General features: G+C 46.8%; 1 protein-coding gene and 1 pseudogene across 3 annotated transcripts in view; both read left to right on the top strand.

Annotated features, from left to right (window-relative positions):
* PNPLA7 (patatin like phospholipase domain containing 7) overlaps positions 1 to 19,095 on the top strand; it is a 2,986,886-nt gene that overhangs the window by 1,312,060 nt on the left and 1,655,731 nt on the right. The window lies entirely within an intron of this gene.
* On the top strand, positions 3,372 to 4,034 carry LOC138473587 (protein-L-isoaspartate(D-aspartate) O-methyltransferase pseudogene; annotated as a pseudogene).

Genomic DNA, 19,095 nt, shown 5'->3' with positions numbered 1-19,095 from the left:
TAAAAAGGATGTTACGTTTGTCTGCTCAGAGGCGTGTCAGGAGGCCTTTGTTTTGATCAAAGAACACATCAACACGCCTGTGTCAAGCAATTTTGACACTTCCTGTGAAACATTTGTAAGGACTGATGGCAGTAATACTGGCTTAGGGGCTGTGCTGTTACAGCAACAGAATGGTATTGAGAAGACAATAGCTTTTGCGTCCAGGTGTTTGAGTGGCGCAGGACAAATACTCTGTGATAGAAAAAGTAGCTTTGTGTGTACTCTGGTCTATAAATAATACATTTTTACAGATCACAAAACCCTTATGAGTATTTTTCACTCTAAAGGATTAGATGGTGTGTCTCAAAGAATCATGAGGCGGGTCACTGTTATAGGGACACTGTTTTTTTGTTGAGCACATCAATGGTAAAGAGAATATTGTGGCAGACTTTCTCTCCAGGAATATCAGTAGCTGCGTCGAAGGTGAAAGTGAATGTAATTCAGAGGGTGAGTTAGATGGGGAAATCCTTTGGACACGTGAAGCTGCCATTGCCGAAAGTGAATGCAAAGAAGCACAAGTCCGAGATGGTCAATTGAACAGAGTAAAATAATTTGTTCTAAATGATTGAATGGCCAGGAGTATTTCATAGAGTCAAAGACAAGCTCAGTGTTGGGAGTGGTCATCTCTTAAGGCCTGGTTGTGTTGTTCCTCCACAGGAGGTTAAAAGCAAATTGGTTTATTTTATCCATGAGGGTCACCTTGGAATTTCAAAGACAGGGGCAATTAAGAGTCAAATATTGATGGCCCAATTTAGACAGTGATGTAGAGAAAATAATAAGTGAGTGTTCAGTGTGTAATACATCTGGCAAGGTGCTGAAGTACAATGTACAGCCTTCGAGGCCACTGGAACTTCCTGGGATGCAATGGGAGTTTGTAACAATGGACATTTTTGGATATGTTGTTGGAACCTAAGTAGTAAGGAAATATATTATAGTACTAATGGATATGTAGAAATAGATGTTGTTAAAGAAACAGACTCAAGGGCAGTGGTGTCTTTTTTAGATTGTGTATTCCAGCGAGAAGGTTTTCCAAGGAAATTACTCACTGATAATGGAGTACAGTTCACTTCTCACATCATAAAGTTGTTTTTAGCAGGTATAGGAGTGGACCATAACAGATCAGTATTGTTCTATCCAAAGACCAATGGAATGGTCGAGAGGTTCAATGGAACTATCATGAGAGGCATACAAATGGCTAATAGAGAGGGGGAAATGTGGGAAGAAGAAATAATGAAAAGGGTTTTTGCTTACAGATTATCTCCACATGCCACAGCAGGGCTGGTGCCATTTGAAGTGTGCAGACAGATGAAGCCTTCTACTGCAGTATGCCCAGCTTGGCTGGGTAGATCAAGGTTTGTAGAATGGGATGAAAAGGAGTTGAGAGGAAGGGTGAGTTATAAAAGTGTGTGTATGAAAGAAAGATATGATGGTCAAAAGAAAGCCAGAATCACCCATGTTTCTGAAGGTGATAGGGTGTGGATACGTAGGCCATGTATCATTGCAAAGAAAGAGAGCAGGCAGGCTTGAAGGTCCTGTTATTGTTTTCATTCAGTATGGTGTGTGTATGTTCATATCTGCCTATGCAGATGCATGCTTAGCAGTTATGATTAACATGTTTTTCCTTGATACATTGCATCATTCAAAGTTGTTTATTTACTTTCAGGTCACAGCTCCTTAGCAGTGGAGAGGGGCTTTTTTTAAGAATCCACTTAATAAATAAAATTACAGTTAAGCTGTTATTTACTTAACTTCATTCATACCTGACACATTTGTTTAAAATAGCATTATTAAGCTCGAGTTCTTTGAATGCACATGCAATGGACATACATTACTATATACTGGAACATGATTTAGACATGATATGTCTCACTGAAACTTGGCTACAAGACCCTTGTGGCCGTATAATGGAGATAGATGTACCAGACAAATATAGGTTCTTTATAAATAATCGCACGAATACTAAATGTGGGGTATTATCTATTATCATGAAGGAAACATTACTATTTGATCAGGTTCCTATAACTTGTGCAGTGTGCGAGAGTTTACACCTAAAGTTAAAACTTGACTCAACAGATTGTATTAATTTCATTCTACTGTACCAGCCACCTAAAGACATGCCTGACTTCAACGTAGAATGAATACACCCTTACAGCCCTTTAACAAGACGGGCAGTGCCAGGATACCACTGACCGGGAAGCTGTTCAGCTAGAGCACAACCTTATGAGCACAAAATTTCTTATCTTAAATACTGAACCTACACACTCAAAAGGCAAAATCCTTGACTGGGTAGCATGTAGAAATGTTCAAGTGGAGATTGTGGCGGCAAAACCTTGAATTTTGTGGGACCACTGCATTATTAATATAGACTTTAGGAAAGCAAAAGCTGGAAATTGAACCTGCTCCATCTAAAAAAAAATAATATAAGACATTTTAAGAAAATTACAGAAGCTGCTCTGAATAAGTGGATCACTCTGGTAATGGAACTCACTTTTTAGTTAAAACCTTTGAATCGCTTATGACCAAAATGTTAAATCAGGTTACACCAGTAAAAATATCAGTAGTGAGAGATAAAATCCATCCTAATGATTGGTTCACTAAGGAACTGAAGGAACTAAAGGAACTAAAGAAAACTGAAAGACAGGCCGAACATCTTTGGATGAAAACTAAATCTGATACACACAATACAGTTTGGAAGGAACACAAGAAAATCTACAAGGGTGCTATATATGGCGCCAAGAAAGATTTCTTTGAAAATCAGACAATTTCTAGACCACAATAATGTCCTTCACCCAAAACTGTCAGGTTTCAGACCGCATCACAGTACAGAAAGTGCATTGGTGGAGCTGCAATTTAATATGCCGGATATTGTTGACTCGGGTGGATGTGGTCTGCTGGTTCTGTTGAATTTATCAGCTGACTTTGACTTGCTGGCCACAACATTCTTCTGGCTGCACAGGAATACATGGGAAAATGCTTGCCTAACGCTACAAGGTTTATCCACTCCTTCTTGTTGGAAAGGGTTTCAACAATCCACCGGGGGTGATGCCATGTCTGGATATGCCCCTATAACCTTTGGAGTCCCGCAGGGAGCCTGTTTATCAGCCGCTTTGTTCAACCTGTATATCAAATCTCTATGTGAGACCGGAGGGGTGCTATTCGAGTGACGCAAGGCAATGCCTGGCCCCTCTGGCTTTGACGCCGGGGTGCCTCCTCCAGAAGTGGCCACGGGTGACGTCTCAGCGGTGGAAGTGCTGACTTTCCTAGCTAAACTGCTCTGTGCAACCGCAGCTCTGACGGCGGCCCTGTTCCTACTGCGCAGTCTGTGCCGCACCATGGTCTGGAAATGCTGGGGTTCCTGCCACACCAAGCTGGTTAACAACCGGCGCAAAAATGTAATAATAAAGTCAGAAAAAGTATTTGAAGTAATGCTAAGCATGGATCGTACCCATTATGCAAAATGCAATGCATATATGGACTCTCCACAATCAATAGGTTTTGAAGCAGCAGTCAGTGCTTCTCATATGCATGCTTATGCATTAGAGCTACTTCATGATCACCTGCATGAAGGAGCCAAAGCTCTGGATGTGGGATCTGGAAGCGGAATCCTTTCTGCCTGCTTGGCACGAATGGTTGGTATGAGAGGGAGAGTTGTAGGAATTGATCATATCTTAGTAGACGATTCTATAAATAATGTGAAAAAAGATTAGCCTATGTTGCTGTCTGTAGGAAGAATTACATTAATAGTGGGAGATGGAAGACTTGGATATTCTGAAGAAGCTCTCTATGATGCTATTCATGTAGGTGCTGTAGCTCCAGTTGTCCCTCAAGCACTCATCGATCATTTGAAACCTGGTGGAAGATTAATACTACCAGTTGGTCCTGCTGGTCGTAACCAAATGTTGGAACAGTATGACAAGCTTGAAGATGGTTGAGGCAAAATGAAACCTTTGATGGGGGTGATCTATGTACCTTTAACAGACAAAGAGAAACAATGATCCAGGTGGAAGTGATTTTCTCTTCCACTCTTTATTCTAATTCTTGAAAAGGTGAAAGGGTGTCGATTTTAGCAGATAAACTGCAACGGCTGCTTTGGCTCCATCTTTCTACAACATACCATTATGATAAATTAAGCTTCCATGGCATGGGAAGTTGTGGTAACCTTGCGTGTTTTTATAAAAATTACTAATTAAAAAAAATCCTTGTGTGAATTGTTGGAGGATACTAATATTCATTTTACTAATTATGCTGACAATACTCAGCTTTTGCTGAGATTGGAGGCAAACTGACAAGGACACCATCAAACTGAATGAAACGTTCAAAATAGTGAAACAATGAATGAAAAAGCACTGGATATTCTTAAATGACGCCAAATCAGAACTGTTACTTTTTCGCTCAACATATGAGATCTAAACTAGACCCTAGATACGAAACGTTTTTGCTAGATGGATATTTTATCAAAACAAAAACAAAGGTGGTTAAAACCTCAGGTACTTTCCTGGATTGTATTCTTCGACAAAAGTTGCGAAACATTGGCCAGGGCCACTATTCTATCAAGAGTGGATTATGGCCATGCCATACTGGGCGGCGCATCAAAGAAAAAGCTGCATGCACTTCAAGTGGTCCGAAACGATGCCATTCGCATTATAAAACAAGTGCCACGGGGAGATAATATCGCAGCACATCGAAAATCCCTTCATTGGCTCCCAATTAGAGCAAGAATGCAGTTCAAAATGGCCGTTTTCATCCACAAGGCAGTCTCTGGCGCAGCTCGGTAATACCTAAAAAGAAGAATAAACATACCAGCTTACTAAAATGAGGCGCTCAAGCAACACTATGCTGTTAAATTGCCCACGCACAGAGAGATCGAAAGCAAATGGCAAATCCTTTCTCTATACTGCATCTATTGCTTGCAATGCTCTCCCTCCATACCTGCGCCTGGAAAGAAACCTATTATCCTTTCGAAAGAGTCTGAAAACTCACTTATTCAAATAGATATAACCCAGTCCACTGCCGCCCTAGCATCAGCTTATGTTTAATGTTACGTCTTGAGTGTTAAAATGAATGTGTAAATTGACCCACTCCAGTTGTCCCTTCCTTGCTTGGGTCTGCTAAGCCAGGTACTCCATTATAGCACAATACAAGCTTTGTTATCTGGCATCCATTTAACTGGCACATTCTATTATGCAGCATCTCCTATTGCTAGCAATAGGACTGCTGCTTTATGCAGGATAACAGAAAGTTGCTACCGGCAAACATAGCAAAAAGGTTGGATGCTTTGTTATCTGGCCTTTTTACTTAGTTAACTGGCTTGGCAAACAAGCATTCATTTATTACATATATTTATCAGGCATCATTGGGTTGCGAGTGATTCTAGAAAACAAAGCTTTTACTATAGATGTAACCTTCTTTCCAGTCATACCGTGAAGAGACGCTTGTAACAGCACCGTTAAAGCTGTGGCCGTGGAAGATTCAGAACTTCATAGCAAGGAAGCGTAACGTAAGTCAAGCCTCCTGGTCAGGCAATCTGCTCTAGTGAGAGAAACCGTCCGTGTCCCTGTGCTGAGTGTTGCATGCATGGGTGAAGGATCCTTTGGTAAGGCTTACATGCACAATTCAGAAGATAAGGGTGTAATGAAGTTCCCTTGTTGTCATGGGGGATTCGGATCGGTTGGTCACAAGGTCTGGATGCCACCACCCACGGTCTTATTCTGAGTCCCGGATGACAGATCCCCTGAACCAAGCCACCATGCTATATCTCTGCAGCAGGGTCTTGCCACAGTGAACCTGCCCATTATGATGGTCCTTTTAAGAGAATACCCGACTAGTAATATGTATGGCTTCCCTGGAGTCTACTGTGCCCGTACGATATTTGCCCTAATCCCAGGAGACACATGAGCATCTTGGAACTAGTTAGAAGACTTACTATCTGGTTCAGTGGTACAGAATAGGGAACAGAGCTTTCAGGAACAGCAGCACACCACAATTCTGCATGAGGGATGTGTGCACTGCAGCGTGCCGCCTGTGCATGTGTTTTCCAAAATGGCAGCTGGACCTTTGAGAGCTTGATCTGCATGTCAGAGCAGTCCCTCTCAGCTGCTTTATTTTCATTTAAATTAAAACGGGAAATTCAAAGTGGCCAAAACGAAGCCCACAGCATTATTTTCCACGGGTGCACTCTCTCATAAATTGCACAGCACAGGGGAAGTGGTGCTGGCTCTATAAAAGCTACAAACGCATCTTTATTGTGGGCAACAGGTACTGGTGAGCTTGGTATGGGGACTATGTGATAGAGGCTGTGGAGAACATAAGGAAAGAGGTGTAAGAACTGAGGAGAAAAAAAGAAGGTTTGAGGAAGGAAGTAGGAGTGTTAGGCAGAAACCTGTGCAGTTCCCTTTGGGAACACTGCAAAAGATTTAGGACTACAGGTGTTAGCAGTAAACCCACTTGGTAGCAGTCTGTACCACCCAGATTTACATGGTAGCTGTGGCTGAGCAGTCAGACTTCCCTCAAGAAGAGTTAGGCAGTATGCAAAGTATACACAATAGGCACTCAGACACAATAGCACAAGCAAACACTGACAAGAGCTTTGGTATCAAAGTATCTAATTATTTATTTAAAAACAAACTGTTTGAAACACTCCAGCACTCTTATTGTAAAACACTCTAAACACAGTTACTATTATGATATATACAACCCTTATTCCTTATCAGACAAGTCTTAGTTAACACCACTTATTTCCAGACAGGGGTGAGCGCTTAACTATAGATGGCACTCCAATAAGTTCATGAAAAAGGGAGGGAAAAAGACAGAATATGTGAAGATACACCACTCTAAGATTTAGGAACACTTTTAGCAAGGCAGAAGAGCAAAAGTCACTTGTGAGCCAAAGTCCATAGGCTGGGCCCACTCTTAGAGAGAGCAGAGCACAAATGCGCCCAAGATCACACAGTTACACTAGGCTTTGAAAGTCTTGCAGAGAGTTCGAAAAGAGTTTAGAGAGGCTCAGAAAAGTTTAGCCAGGGTGTCTCGGGCTAACCCAGGTTCGAAGGCCGGGGGCTAAATCTACCCCGTACAGTCGGTGGCAAGGGAAGCCAGGCGGAACACGGTACCTTAAGTGGGAAGGATCCTCCAGCGGTGGCAGTTGTTCCTGGCAGCGGGTGCAAGTCCCGGCGTCATCCAGAGGAAGAGAAGATCTCGACTTGGAGGAAAGATGAAGGTCGTTGCACTGCCAGGGAAGAAACCAGCCGCTGAGTTTTCCGGTTAAAGGTATTACCCTTTATTTCGCGGTCATGGTAAAACGTGGTATTCCGGTTGCCGGGTGCTTGGCACAGGCAAGGCGGCCACGAGATGCGTCGGAAAGGCGAAAAGACGGTGAAACTGGTTATCCCCACCAGTCAAAGGAAGAAGACTCTCCGGCGGGAGATCTCCTCTGTCGTTGGGAAAAGTGGTGAGATGGTTCAGCAGGGCTCCACCGATGGTGTCGTCGTAGCAGGTCAGCTCAGCTTCTCCCTCGTCAGATTCTTAGGTCCTGTGGCGACTTCTGAAGTTCCAGTCCCCAAAGCCCTGCTTTTATGCAGAAACCCCCATTCAGTCAGCCTAGCTGTCACTCAAACATGCTAAGTGGTGAGCCGGCCGGCTCACCACTTGGGCCAACCAGTCCAGGGTGCCTAAATCCCCCTCCACCCCTCCTAAGTACCCCAGACAGAGTGGCACCACTTTGGAGGGCTTCTGTGGAGAAGCCCACCAAAAAAGTGGAACAAAGGGCTCGACTTGGGTTGGACTCACAGAAGAGAACACAAACGCCATTTTAGAACCGAGTTTTGGCAAAAAATACCAACCGGAGAATTAATATATAAATAAACCGGCGGTATGTTTGAGGCTATCGTAATTAAATAAATAAAGATAGTAGCCTCGAACAATGGGAAAATCCCATAGAGAAATATTCGGGGTTGAATATAAAAAGTAGTATCCACTGCCACCAGCCAAAACTCGATCAGGGGGGACGGAGACGTGCCTCCTCGACTAACAGACCCCGGGGCAATCGAATTGCCCCAGCCAGTACGTCCACAATATGATGGTTTGTACTGGTTCTGTTCAGAATTCAAGACTAGTAAAGTCAATGGTGACTTTACATGCCCTGGGAGACAGTAGTCAGTCCCAGGGTATGGAGTCTATACTGGGGGGTCACTATGACACCCCTGTGTTACTGCACGGAGGGTGCTGTGTAACACACATCACAAAAACACATGAAGCCCTATGGAGTAAAAGACCCCATAGCCCATTAAACACATCTAGAGTCAAAGGAACACACTCAAATCATGTCCAAGAGTGAGGCTAAAAGAGTCTCACTCTTGGCAGGAGAAAAAAATAAATCCCAAAAATCCAGCAAAGCTGCTGGGGGACTCACTAGGTTAGGAAATTCAGCCTAAACAGAGAACTCTCCCTAACAAGGAGGTAAATGGCAAAGATAGAATGGGGCAGTGTTTTGAGAAAGAGGTTGAGAGATGATACCGGGCAGGAGGTGGGAGAGACTATCGTAAAAGGGGTGAAAAATTGGAGACCAAAGCCGGGAAAAGTTGCTTAAAGGGTAGTAGAGAGTACTCCCGAGAGGAGGAGAAGACTGGGAAGGGTACAAAAGAGGGGGTTTTGAGACATCCTAAGACCAAAACTAGTGAGATCCAAGACAAGGACATAGAGAGCATGATAGTTGCAGAGGATGAAGACGGAAATAAGGAGGTAGAAGGGAAACAACAGGCGAGGGGAGAGAAGAGAGATGCCTCCCTAGGATTGAGAATGCAGCAAATCATTGAGGAGGAAGACAAGGTCTGGAATTTGTGGGACAGCTAGGACCCTGGGACTGAGTGGTACCAAACGAGAGAAAGTGGAGAAAGCAAGAATATTCCTTTGATGGTGGATTCTCTAGGGCTTTGCTAACTGTTCGAGCATTGTTACATTTTTTTGGAGTTCTTTTGCCTAAAGTTGTTGGTCCCTTAAAACATTTGCTTGCTTCTATGGTTTTTGTGTTCAGTGGGACTTCTGCCAAAGTCCATTTGGCCTTGCAACCCTAAGTGTATTTCCGGCAAGAAAGCAATCTCTACCTTCCTCTTGCGTTGATGCTTTAGACCCTTATTTCAGTGGATTGAATTCGCCCGCCGATCCCTCATCTGATAGATATCCCACCAGCCGTCAGCTGCTCTGAAACTTTTTTGTCAGGGGGCACAGAACAACTGGACATCGACTGCTGACTCTTCTAGACTCGATCGCACCACTCCTCAACTGCAGATTTGATGTCGGCTTTATATATTACATCACTGCGTCCCTGTATCTCAGTTCCTTTTTTCCATGTGCTAAGCACGCTGTTTCTCAGAACGGTTCTCTTTAGTGAGAATTATTTGCTCAATCTTCGTTGAGATGTCAAGTCCTAAAGCTTCAGGATTCAAGCGCGGTCAGGACTGTGGCTTGAAGATGTCCATCACAGCAGTGCGGTTTCTGTCAGCAAAGAAACCTGAAGTGTATTTGGGAACGATCAGCGAATTTAGCATTCTCGTGGCCTCTGTTGAAGTCCATGGCGTGTTTCGTCTGCCAGGTCATCGGCCATGACACTGAAGGCCCCATGCCCAAAAAGGAGGACCGGCTCAGTAAGGAGACGAAGAAGTGCTCAAACTCCGGGAGTGGGTCTCGACATTTATCCTCCTCATCCTCTCATAAAAAGAAGAGACGACATCCCTGCAGAAATGACTAATTCGTCGGAGGACCGAGAAAAGTCATGCCCGACTTTGCGTGCCTGTAAGGGGTCAGTAATGCGAGGCAGACAACTGCTTGTAGTTTTCTCAAAATTAGACATTTTATTAAAGTAAAGGTTTGCAAATAAAGCTTTGCTTGCCCTACTCTATTGGGGTATTCCCTACCTTTTCTAAATGCTAATGGAGCAATCTCTAACATGGGTAAACTGGCCCTCACTCTAAACAACCAACATTCAAAATAAAGTAATAAGGCAAAACAAGATAACAAACAATAATTGAACAATATTCGGATGACCTTCACCTGTCCTGGGTCGATCCTTTCCCAAGGTTCTAAAGTCGGCTTCACAATGTTGAAAAAGGAAAAAAAAGTCTTGAACCAGTTATTATTAGTTCCAGATCAAAACAAAAGTTAATCTAACAAAAAGTCCACTCGTAGCAATTCTCTGGTTTCGGTTGAAAAGATCCCCTTCCAATTTCAGCCAAGAAAACAGCACCAACGGTGATCTTGGATATCTTCCTTCCTCGATTAATTGTCACAGTTCCAAAAATAGGTATAGAAATTCTTCATCTACAACTTTACAATTGATTAGAACTTCTGCATTACATTTGGTATATTTGTCAGGATGCTTCTCTTTGGTCTGTTGCTTCCCTTCCAACAACCATCCTTCTACTATAGTTACTATGAGAACAGTCACTCTTGCCCCACAGTATGCATTTCTTCATACCACTTCACTGTGACATCCACCGACCCCTTTATACACCACCACAATTCAGTAGTCCTACCTCTACTTGTACTTCAGGATTATTAGGCATGCAAGTACAAGACACTTCAACCTCTACAGGTAGGCAATGTGCTCTTCCTTTCTGTCAGTTCTAAGAGAAGGGGCCACTTCTTTGCTCTTCGGTCTGTCTCACTGTCACAAATATAACCTACTTCTGCCCCACAATTGTTTTCCTCTCCGCTTCAACCGTCTTCAGCATTACAGGTTACTTCCATAATATTCTTTACAAGCACCCAGCTCCCTTCCCCAGCTTTACTCACACCTACTCTGTTCAAGTAACTACCCAGAAGCTGGTGTGCCACTCTTTCAGCTTCAGGTAACAAGGACACACTAGTAACAGAGACAACTGGATTGTTAGCAACTTCTGAGATTAGGTGGATTGAGTTATATAGGACTTATTTTACTATGGAAAGGTTTGCCCCTTGGCTTGGGTAATGCTTGTTCTCCTCATCAGTTTAACAGCTTCTTGAAATAAAGGAGGACAATTCAGGATACTTCAAGGCTCAGTCTTCAAAGAGAAAAACGTAATTAGGCACACACGACCACTCTCTAAGATAGATCTTTAACCTTAGAGGGTTGCAAGTAATAGTATTCCATATATTCTCACAGAGATGATTTCGTACTGCTCCCGGGAAACACAATTGGCCACATGCGACCTTCTATTGATGCTGTATTCACTTGTAATACTTGTAAGAAGTCAATATTAGTGTTCGGAATGGTTTTAGCAAGGGTTCCCTTTTCACCTAACCACTCAGGTAATATCAAGAATGTTCACTAATGGATGAACTTCATCACTTCTTAAGCGATATGATAGGTTATTTATAACGCACGTAATACCCAGAGGTTTCTAAGCGCGGACCCGGGGATCGAACCTGTGGTGCTCCGTGTCATCTTGTTTCCAAGGTGAGCTTGTTGCCCCTGAGCTATCTGCCCGAGACAAAATTAGTGTGCATGCTACATTTCCATTGATAAGAAATAGATTCAGAGCAACAAACAACTTTTACACGCTTTTAAGTATACGTGAGTTACTTTAGAGCTGGTTACAGTTACCAGCAAGGCTTGCTGAGTGAACCTGAACGCTGAGTTTCGCTCACCGGCTCTAGGAACACTGCGGTTGCGGGCTGCTTCGCTTTCCTGACTTCTTCGACTTCTGGTACTACTCTTGGCTCACTTGGGACCCACACCCTTCTCCAGAACTGATGTCTCCAGTCCAGCTACATTGATTGGGGGTCTCCTTTACTCCCCAGTACCTCGGCTTGTCTTCTGCTTCTGGCCTCGGGCTCCAGCACGGTCACAGCTTTGCAATTACAGCAACTCAACGCACATGGGGAAAACTTTACTCTCCGCATGTCTTCCTCTGTGCAGCCACTGCAATACAGGTTTTGAGTACACAGGACCCTCTCAGACCTTGCAGGCGAAATCTGCTGCCTCCATGTTCCGGTGTCCCTGCTGTGCTCCCACTTCCTTCTGAATTGCCAGCCTTGTGCTTCTCCTCTACTACTACTACCCCCAGTCTTCTAACTCGTGCACCTTCCTTCAATGGATTGCTTTTCTCCCGCAGATTCCTCATCATGATAGATGTTCGTCTCCAGCTTCGCTGCTCGGAAAAACATTCGCCAGGGGGTTTAGTGGACCTTGACTCTCAGCCGTCGGTCTTCGATCCTTTTTGTCTGGCTCTCGATCGTCAGTTCCAGGCGTGATTGTAAGGCGTCGTATAAATAGCACATCACTACGCCCCACACCTCAGTTCCTTTTTTCCGTGCGCTTGCACGCTGCATAGGGAACACCACTCTAGTTACTCGACGTTCTTATTGTACTTTTTGTATGTTTTTCTTCAGAACCTCGACGCAATGTCGTCCCACAGGGTTTCGGGCTTCAAGCGATGTCGCATATGCACGGCCAAAATGTCTATGGCCGACCCCCCATGACGTCTGTCTGTGGTGTCTGGGTGCCAGTCACGACACGGAGGCCTGTGCGTCGTGCGCAAAGATGCAGCCAAATTCCCTGTGTGAGAGGGCTGGGAAACTGGCCTTGGGCCAACCTGTCGCCAAGTCTCCAGCGCGGTCGCTCGTCTGGTCCTCGGAGCCCGAGACTGAGGAGCCCACCCGTGTCAAAGGGAAAGACTGACATCGTAAGAAGACCAAGAAGCCGTCCCATTCCAGGAGCCATTCCTCGTTGTCTTCTTTGTGGAAGATGAAGTGGCACCACTGCCATCGACGCAAGTCCAGCTCGTCGGAAAGAGGTAACCCCTTGGTGGGGCCGACCACTCGGGGGGTGGTGGCTCTCGGGAGAGTTTTAAGACCTCTATGTTGGAAATGTTTAAGACACAAGCGGCCGTAGGTGCGCCTTTGGCCCCCGACCAGCAGGCTTTGGTGGCAAAAGCGGTGCTCGGTACTCCCGACCCTAATCTGGCCGCTCCGTCGCCAGCAGCAAAGGCGTCTTCGGGTGTTACTCCGATCAGGCATAAGTCACTGGTGCGAAAGTGCCCTCGGCATTGATTGCTTCGGGCTCGAAGTCCATCTTCAAGCCTTTGGCGCAAACAGTCGGCAATGGTTCCTTACTGCCACTGTCAAGCTGACCAAAGTTCTCTTCAATGAGAAGATTCTTTCAATCGATGACTATATGTTGGCCCCTAAAGCCTTAGGGTTCAAGTGCCATCAGAACTGTGGCTCGAAGATGTCCATCACGAACTGTGAGGGGCCATTAATTAGAGAAATGAGAGGCAGACACAAAGTTGTAATGTTTTCAACATTTGCCATTTTTATTAAAATAAAAAGGGGTTTGGATAAAGGCTTATCTGACCATATCCTAGTGAGAGTGTCCCTGCCTATGAAACTAAAACTATAGCAAGCTGAGCTTGTGTCCACAATATGTCTCACACTAACATACACAATCAAAAGGTGTAAATGTCTCTGTTTCCAACTCAACAAAAGTGTGTTAAAGTTCAAATGTGTAATTCCAACACACAAAATCCTTGTGTCCAAGGGTTGGTTCCCTTCCCCTGAACGAATTCAGGAAAACTATTGAAAGTGTTTTGTTCTAACAACGTTCTATTCAAGTCGATCAAAATGTCTCTTGCACAAAATACCTTCCTCAGATTAGCAAAGCAAATGTCTCTTCCATAGAACGCTTTCTCAGAATGATATAACAAATGTCTTTTCCATAGAACCCTTTTCTCAGGATGGCAAATCTGTTTAACTTCAACAGTTCCTTCAAATGATAAAGTATCTCTTTCACACAACTGTTCAAAATTATGATTTCCTGGGATACTCTTCTGCCATGAATTTCTCAACTGAATCTCTAGATATCCTGGTGTACTCTCCTGCCAGGCATCTTTCACTGTATCTTTCCCTTTCCTGTACCTTATGGATTTCTGGTGTACACCCCTACCAGGAATTTCCCCCTTATGGTTCCCGCTCATCCACTGGTGTATTCTCCTGCCAGGTATCTCGATCCCAAAAGTTTAAATGTCCCACGCAGCTGATTGTGAACCTGACAACTAGACTGCCTGTTGTACTTGGTATCAATTTCATTACATATTGATTCCTTGCTCCTCTTCTTCTTCTCAGTACTTGAGGCTTTCTGGGACTTGGTGTCCAAAGGATTTTAGGACTGATTTAAGTTGATATGATATGATAAGGCATTTGTAACGCGCCTATACACAAGTGTTTCAAGGCGCGACGAGGCAGGGAGGGGGGAACAAGGGGAAGACAGACAACGATCCTACTAGGCCAGGTGTCATTCAGATCGCGCAAGTGCAGGGGGAGGAGGGAAGTGCAGTACAAGGTAAGTAGAATAAATAAATAAAAGGGCCAGCTGGTGGCAAGTGCAAGGTAAGTGCAGAACAAGTGCTGGGAAGGGGGGCTGTAGGGATACAGAGACAGTCCCGCAGTGCAGGGGTTGCCAGGGAGGCAGTGCAAGTGGAGAGTGGCTGGGCCCAGGACCGAGGTCGGTGAGAGTGGCCCAGTTGCAGATTCAGTGCAGTTTCAGAGAAGAATTAATAGGGGAGAGGGAGAGAGAAAGCAGAAGCAAAGAGGAAGGTTTTGAGGTGCTTCCGGAACCGGAGATGGTTCTCCTCAAGTTTCAGGGGGGCAGGAAGGCTGTTCCAGAGGGAGGCCCCTGCCGCGGAGAGAGATCTACCCCCAGCTCGTTGCTTCGAGAAGCGGCTGACCCTGAGGGAGTTGGAGACGGATGAGCGAAGGGCTCGGGAAGGAAGATATTTAGGAAGAGAGAGTTGAAGGTATTTAGGCCCCAGGCCCCAGAAGGCCTTGTGGACAATGCAGAGGGTTTTGAACTTTATCCTCGCAGCCACTGGGAGCCAGTGTAGAGATTTCAGTCCTGGAGAGATACGGTCCCTGGGCTTGAGGCCAAGGACAAGTCTCGCAGTTCTGTTCTGGATGAGTTGCAGAGGGCGGAGTGTGGAGGCAGGCAGATTAAGATAGAGGCTGTTACAGTAGTCCAGTTTTGAGAGAACCAGGGCTCGGGAGACAGCGAGCTTCTGGGGGAAGGAGAGGAAGGGAAGAATACCTCTGAGGAGGTGCAGCTGGTAGTGTGACTTCTTACAGACGGCAGATATATGAGGAGAGAAGGAGAGTGTGGAGTCGAAGATAACCCCGAGGTTTTTTGCCTTGCAGGTAGGAGCAGGAAGAGGGCCAAGAGAGGCCGGCCAGAGAGCTGCAGGGAAGGAGGGAGTGGGTGTGCCGATGAGCAGAATCTCAGTCTTACTGGCATTAAGGCAGAGGTCATTGGCGGCACACCATTCCTGGTTAGCAGACAGACAGTCAGAGATGAGGGAGGGAGAGGAGGAGGCCGAGGGTATCCTGAAAATGAGCTGGGTATCGTCCGCATAGCACTGAAAGTTGGGGCAGAGAGCGGCGATGCGGTGGGCAAGGAGTGCCAGATACTGGTTGAACAGCCAGGGGGAGAGATTAGATCCCTGGGGGACACCACAGGTGGAGAAAAAGATGTCAGAGAGGAAGGACTCGAGTTGGACCTGGGAGGGTCGATTGGAGAGGAAAGAGGTCAGCCACGCCAGAGCCTGACCAGTGATACCCAGGTTATCACGGAGACGATTGAGCAGGATGGCATGGTTGACAGTGTCAAAGGCAGAAGAGAGATCGAGCAGAATGAGAACACACGGACTGTTGGAGTCGAGGTTCAAAAGCAGGTCCTCACGGATGTTCAGGAGAGCAGTTTCCGTGCTTCTGGCAGCTCTGAAGCCAGATTGATGGTCATGAAGACTGCCAACAGATTCAGCATGGAGGTTAAGCTGGGAGATGGCCGGTTTCTCCAGGAGCTTGCCCAGGAAGGGAGTGATGGAGATTGGGCGATAGTTAGCCGGCCAGGAGGGGTCAGAAGAGGGTTTTTTAAGAAGAGGGTGCACAAGGGAGTGCTAAAGGGGGGATGGGAAAACTCCAGAGGCGAAGGAGTGGTTGCAAAAGTCAGCCAGGGCAGGGGCCAGGGAGTCAATGTGGTCCTTGATAGTTTTGGAGGAACAGGGATGAACCTGTTTAGACGAGACTTTCATAGATCGGACTTGTCTGGAAACCTCGTCAGCAGAAAAAAGGGGAAAGGCAGAGAAGGAGGGAGGAGGGGTGGCTGCAGAAGGGCCCGAGGAAGAACGGGACAGAGAGGGAGGGAGGTGGTAGGAGGAGAGTGAGGATAGGATGTCCTGAGTTTTGGAGATGAAGTGAGAGGCCAGTGCAGTGCAGAGGGCCTGGGAGGGGACAGGAGAGGTAGAGACTGCAGCAGGGTTGGCAAGCTCCTTGCAGATTTTAAAGAGTTCGGCCGAGTTGTTAGATGCCGCAGAGATGCGGGCTTGGATAAGGGCTCTCTTCTTGGTGAGAACGGAGAGACGGTATTGCCTTTGAAGCAGGCGGCAGGCCAGTTTGTCAGAGGATGAACATGAAGCACGCCATTTCCTCTCTGCCACCCTGCACTTGCGTTTTAGGGTGACGAGATCCGAGTCATACCAGGAGTTACATTTGGCTTTGGGCTTCAGGCGGATTCTCATGACAGGGGCAAGGATATCAATAGTATCAGATATAGCAGAGTGGAGCATGAAGAGGGCTGTGTCAGGGTGGGAGTGAGAAGGTGGCTGCGAAAGCCTAAACTGACACGCGCTTCATGGGTCGGATGACCGAGAAGGTGGGTGGCAGTGGTGAGGGTGGCTTTGCCTGTGGGGTAGGGAGGGTGAGGTGGGAGGATAGGAGAAAGTGATCACTCCAGGAGAGAGGAGTGGAGAGAGGGACGGAGAGGGGAAGGTCAGAAGAGATCAGAGCATCAAGAGTGTGCCCTGCAGAATGAGTAGGCCCAGAGGGGAGAATAGAGAGTGAGAGAGAGTCGCAGAGGTCACGAAAAAGTCCCGTGGGGGGACAGGAGGCATCCAAGTGGATGTTGAAGTCACCAAGAAAGAGGAGTTGAGTGGTAGAGGACAGGAGTGAGGAGGAGAGGTCAGCCCACTCAGAGAGGAAGGAGGAGATTTGACCAGGTGGCCGATAGACAGTAGCCAGGGTAAGGGAATGGCTAGGAGAGAGAGAGAGAGAGACAGCAGACAAGCCATTCAAAAGAGGAGTAGGTCTGCGTAGGAGTGACAGAGGCAGGAATCCACTCAGGGAAGATAAGGGCCACACTCCCACCAGCACGGTTGGGCCTGGGCACGGAGAGGATCTTGTAACCGTCAGGTAGGAGTGTGTCAAGGCTGGTGACAGAGCTGGCCGTGAACCATGTCTCAGTGAGACCTAGGACGTCAAGGTCCAGTTCCTCAAGAAGGTGACAGATATCAGAAGAATGCTTGATTGCACAGCGAGAGTTAAGAGTGGCAATGTGGAGAAGGTTGCCATCCTTGAAGGACTTCCGGGGAGGGGTACAGATCAGAGGTATGCCCTGCGGAGGTGTAGAAGAGGGAGGTGAAGAAGTAGCACGAGAGGGGGCAGGGAGGGAGGGTAGAGGCAAGGAAGCCGAGGACAGAGGAGGGGGGACAGCAGGAGAGGAAAGGAAGTTGATGAGGCGTGGGAAGCGTCTATCAAAGAGATGAAGGTTGGCCTGAGGGCCTTGGACCAAGACGGTCCCATTAGTGTAGACATTAATGATGGCCTTAGAGGAGTCGAAGGAGGCCAAGAGGACATCCCAGCGGGTGCCACCATTAATGGGAGAAGAGGAGAAAGGAGAGAGCACAGAGACATATGAAGGGTCCATAGGACAGGCGAAGGTACGAAAAAGAGGATGTCAGTGAGAGTTTCCTTGGAGCAGGCACTAGTGTAGGTGTCAGCGATAGGGAGGCCTGGGTTGGAGCCCAGGATGTCCTTTTTAAACTTTTTCCTACCAGATTTAGTGAGGAGAGCAGGATAGTCAATAGAGAAGCAGTTAGAGAAGATAGGCGAGATAGAGAGCACCATGGAGTAGGAGGGAGTGGGGAGGGGGAGACAGACGATACGAGAGCACACAGAGCACACAGGCAGGAAGTAAGCGGCAAGGCCAAGTTTACCACATTTCAGAACGGTGAGTGCGTATTAGGTACAGAGGTCACCTAAGTGTGAGAATCCTGCGAGGGGAGAAAAACCCTAGTTACCGCAACTGTGGGACATAGTGAGGTGAAGACACCATGTGAATGAAGTGACCAGGAATAGAAGGGGTGGGCCGGGAGAAGGTGGAGATAGAAGGCGTCCCCTGCGGACACCTGCAGACACACAGGGAGCCGCAACCGTAGGAGCCGCCCTTTGCCTAAGGGGCCCTTAGCCGAGGGGGGCTGCCCAGGAAGGGGGGTGGATATAGGCAGAGGGAGGAGGGGAAGAGGAAGGGGAGGGGGGGTGTGGGCGGGCAGGGAGGCGGGAAGGCAGAGGAGGACCAGGAAGTGGGAGGGGGGAAAGCAAGCACAACAACGCGCTCAGAGCGCCATACAAAATAAACACTTTTTTGCACAATTGAACTCACGGGGCCCGCAGGGCCAGGCAGGGCTTCCCTAAGCCAGCTGATCCCTCAGGCTACCGGTGACTGCTCTCCCACGCTCGTATGAACAAAGAAGCGAGCGGGGGGAGCAGCCGCCGAGTAGGCCAGAGGGAGGCTGCTAGTCAGCCAATCAGAGGGGGGGGTGGGCGGGCAGGGAGGCGGGAAGGCAGAGGAGGACCAGGAAGTGGGTGTGGGGAAAGCAGGCACAACAACGCGCTCAGAGCGCCATACAAAATAAACACTTTTTTGCACAATTGAACTCACGGGGCCCGCAGGGCCAGGCAGGGCTTCCCTAAGTTACTTTGTTGGACACTTTTGTTTAAATAACAACCATCATAACCATTAGATGTCACATGTGTTTTAGAGGTGTTATGTAGATGGAAATAGGGAGACAGGTTAATTTGACTCTACAGCATCATATAGCTCCTCCAGCTGTTTGTACAATAAACTTGCTTTACGTCTAAACGTGCACTTGCTTCTTAAGTGGTGGGACTGCATCGTGACCCCTTAGGGGCCCTTTAAATTAGTAACACGTCATACTCCGGATGGAATGCAGAATAACTCTTACACCAGATAATAAGACT

Source organism: Ambystoma mexicanum, chromosome 8 (genome assembly GCF_040938575.1).
Source record: "Ambystoma mexicanum isolate Mex_15411 chromosome 8, UKY_AmexF1_1, whole genome shotgun sequence".
Taxonomy (NCBI): Eukaryota; Metazoa; Chordata; class Amphibia; order Caudata; family Ambystomatidae; genus Ambystoma; species Ambystoma mexicanum.
Note: the sequence above shows the minus strand (reverse complement) of the source record. Positions and strands in the feature narration are given on the sequence as shown.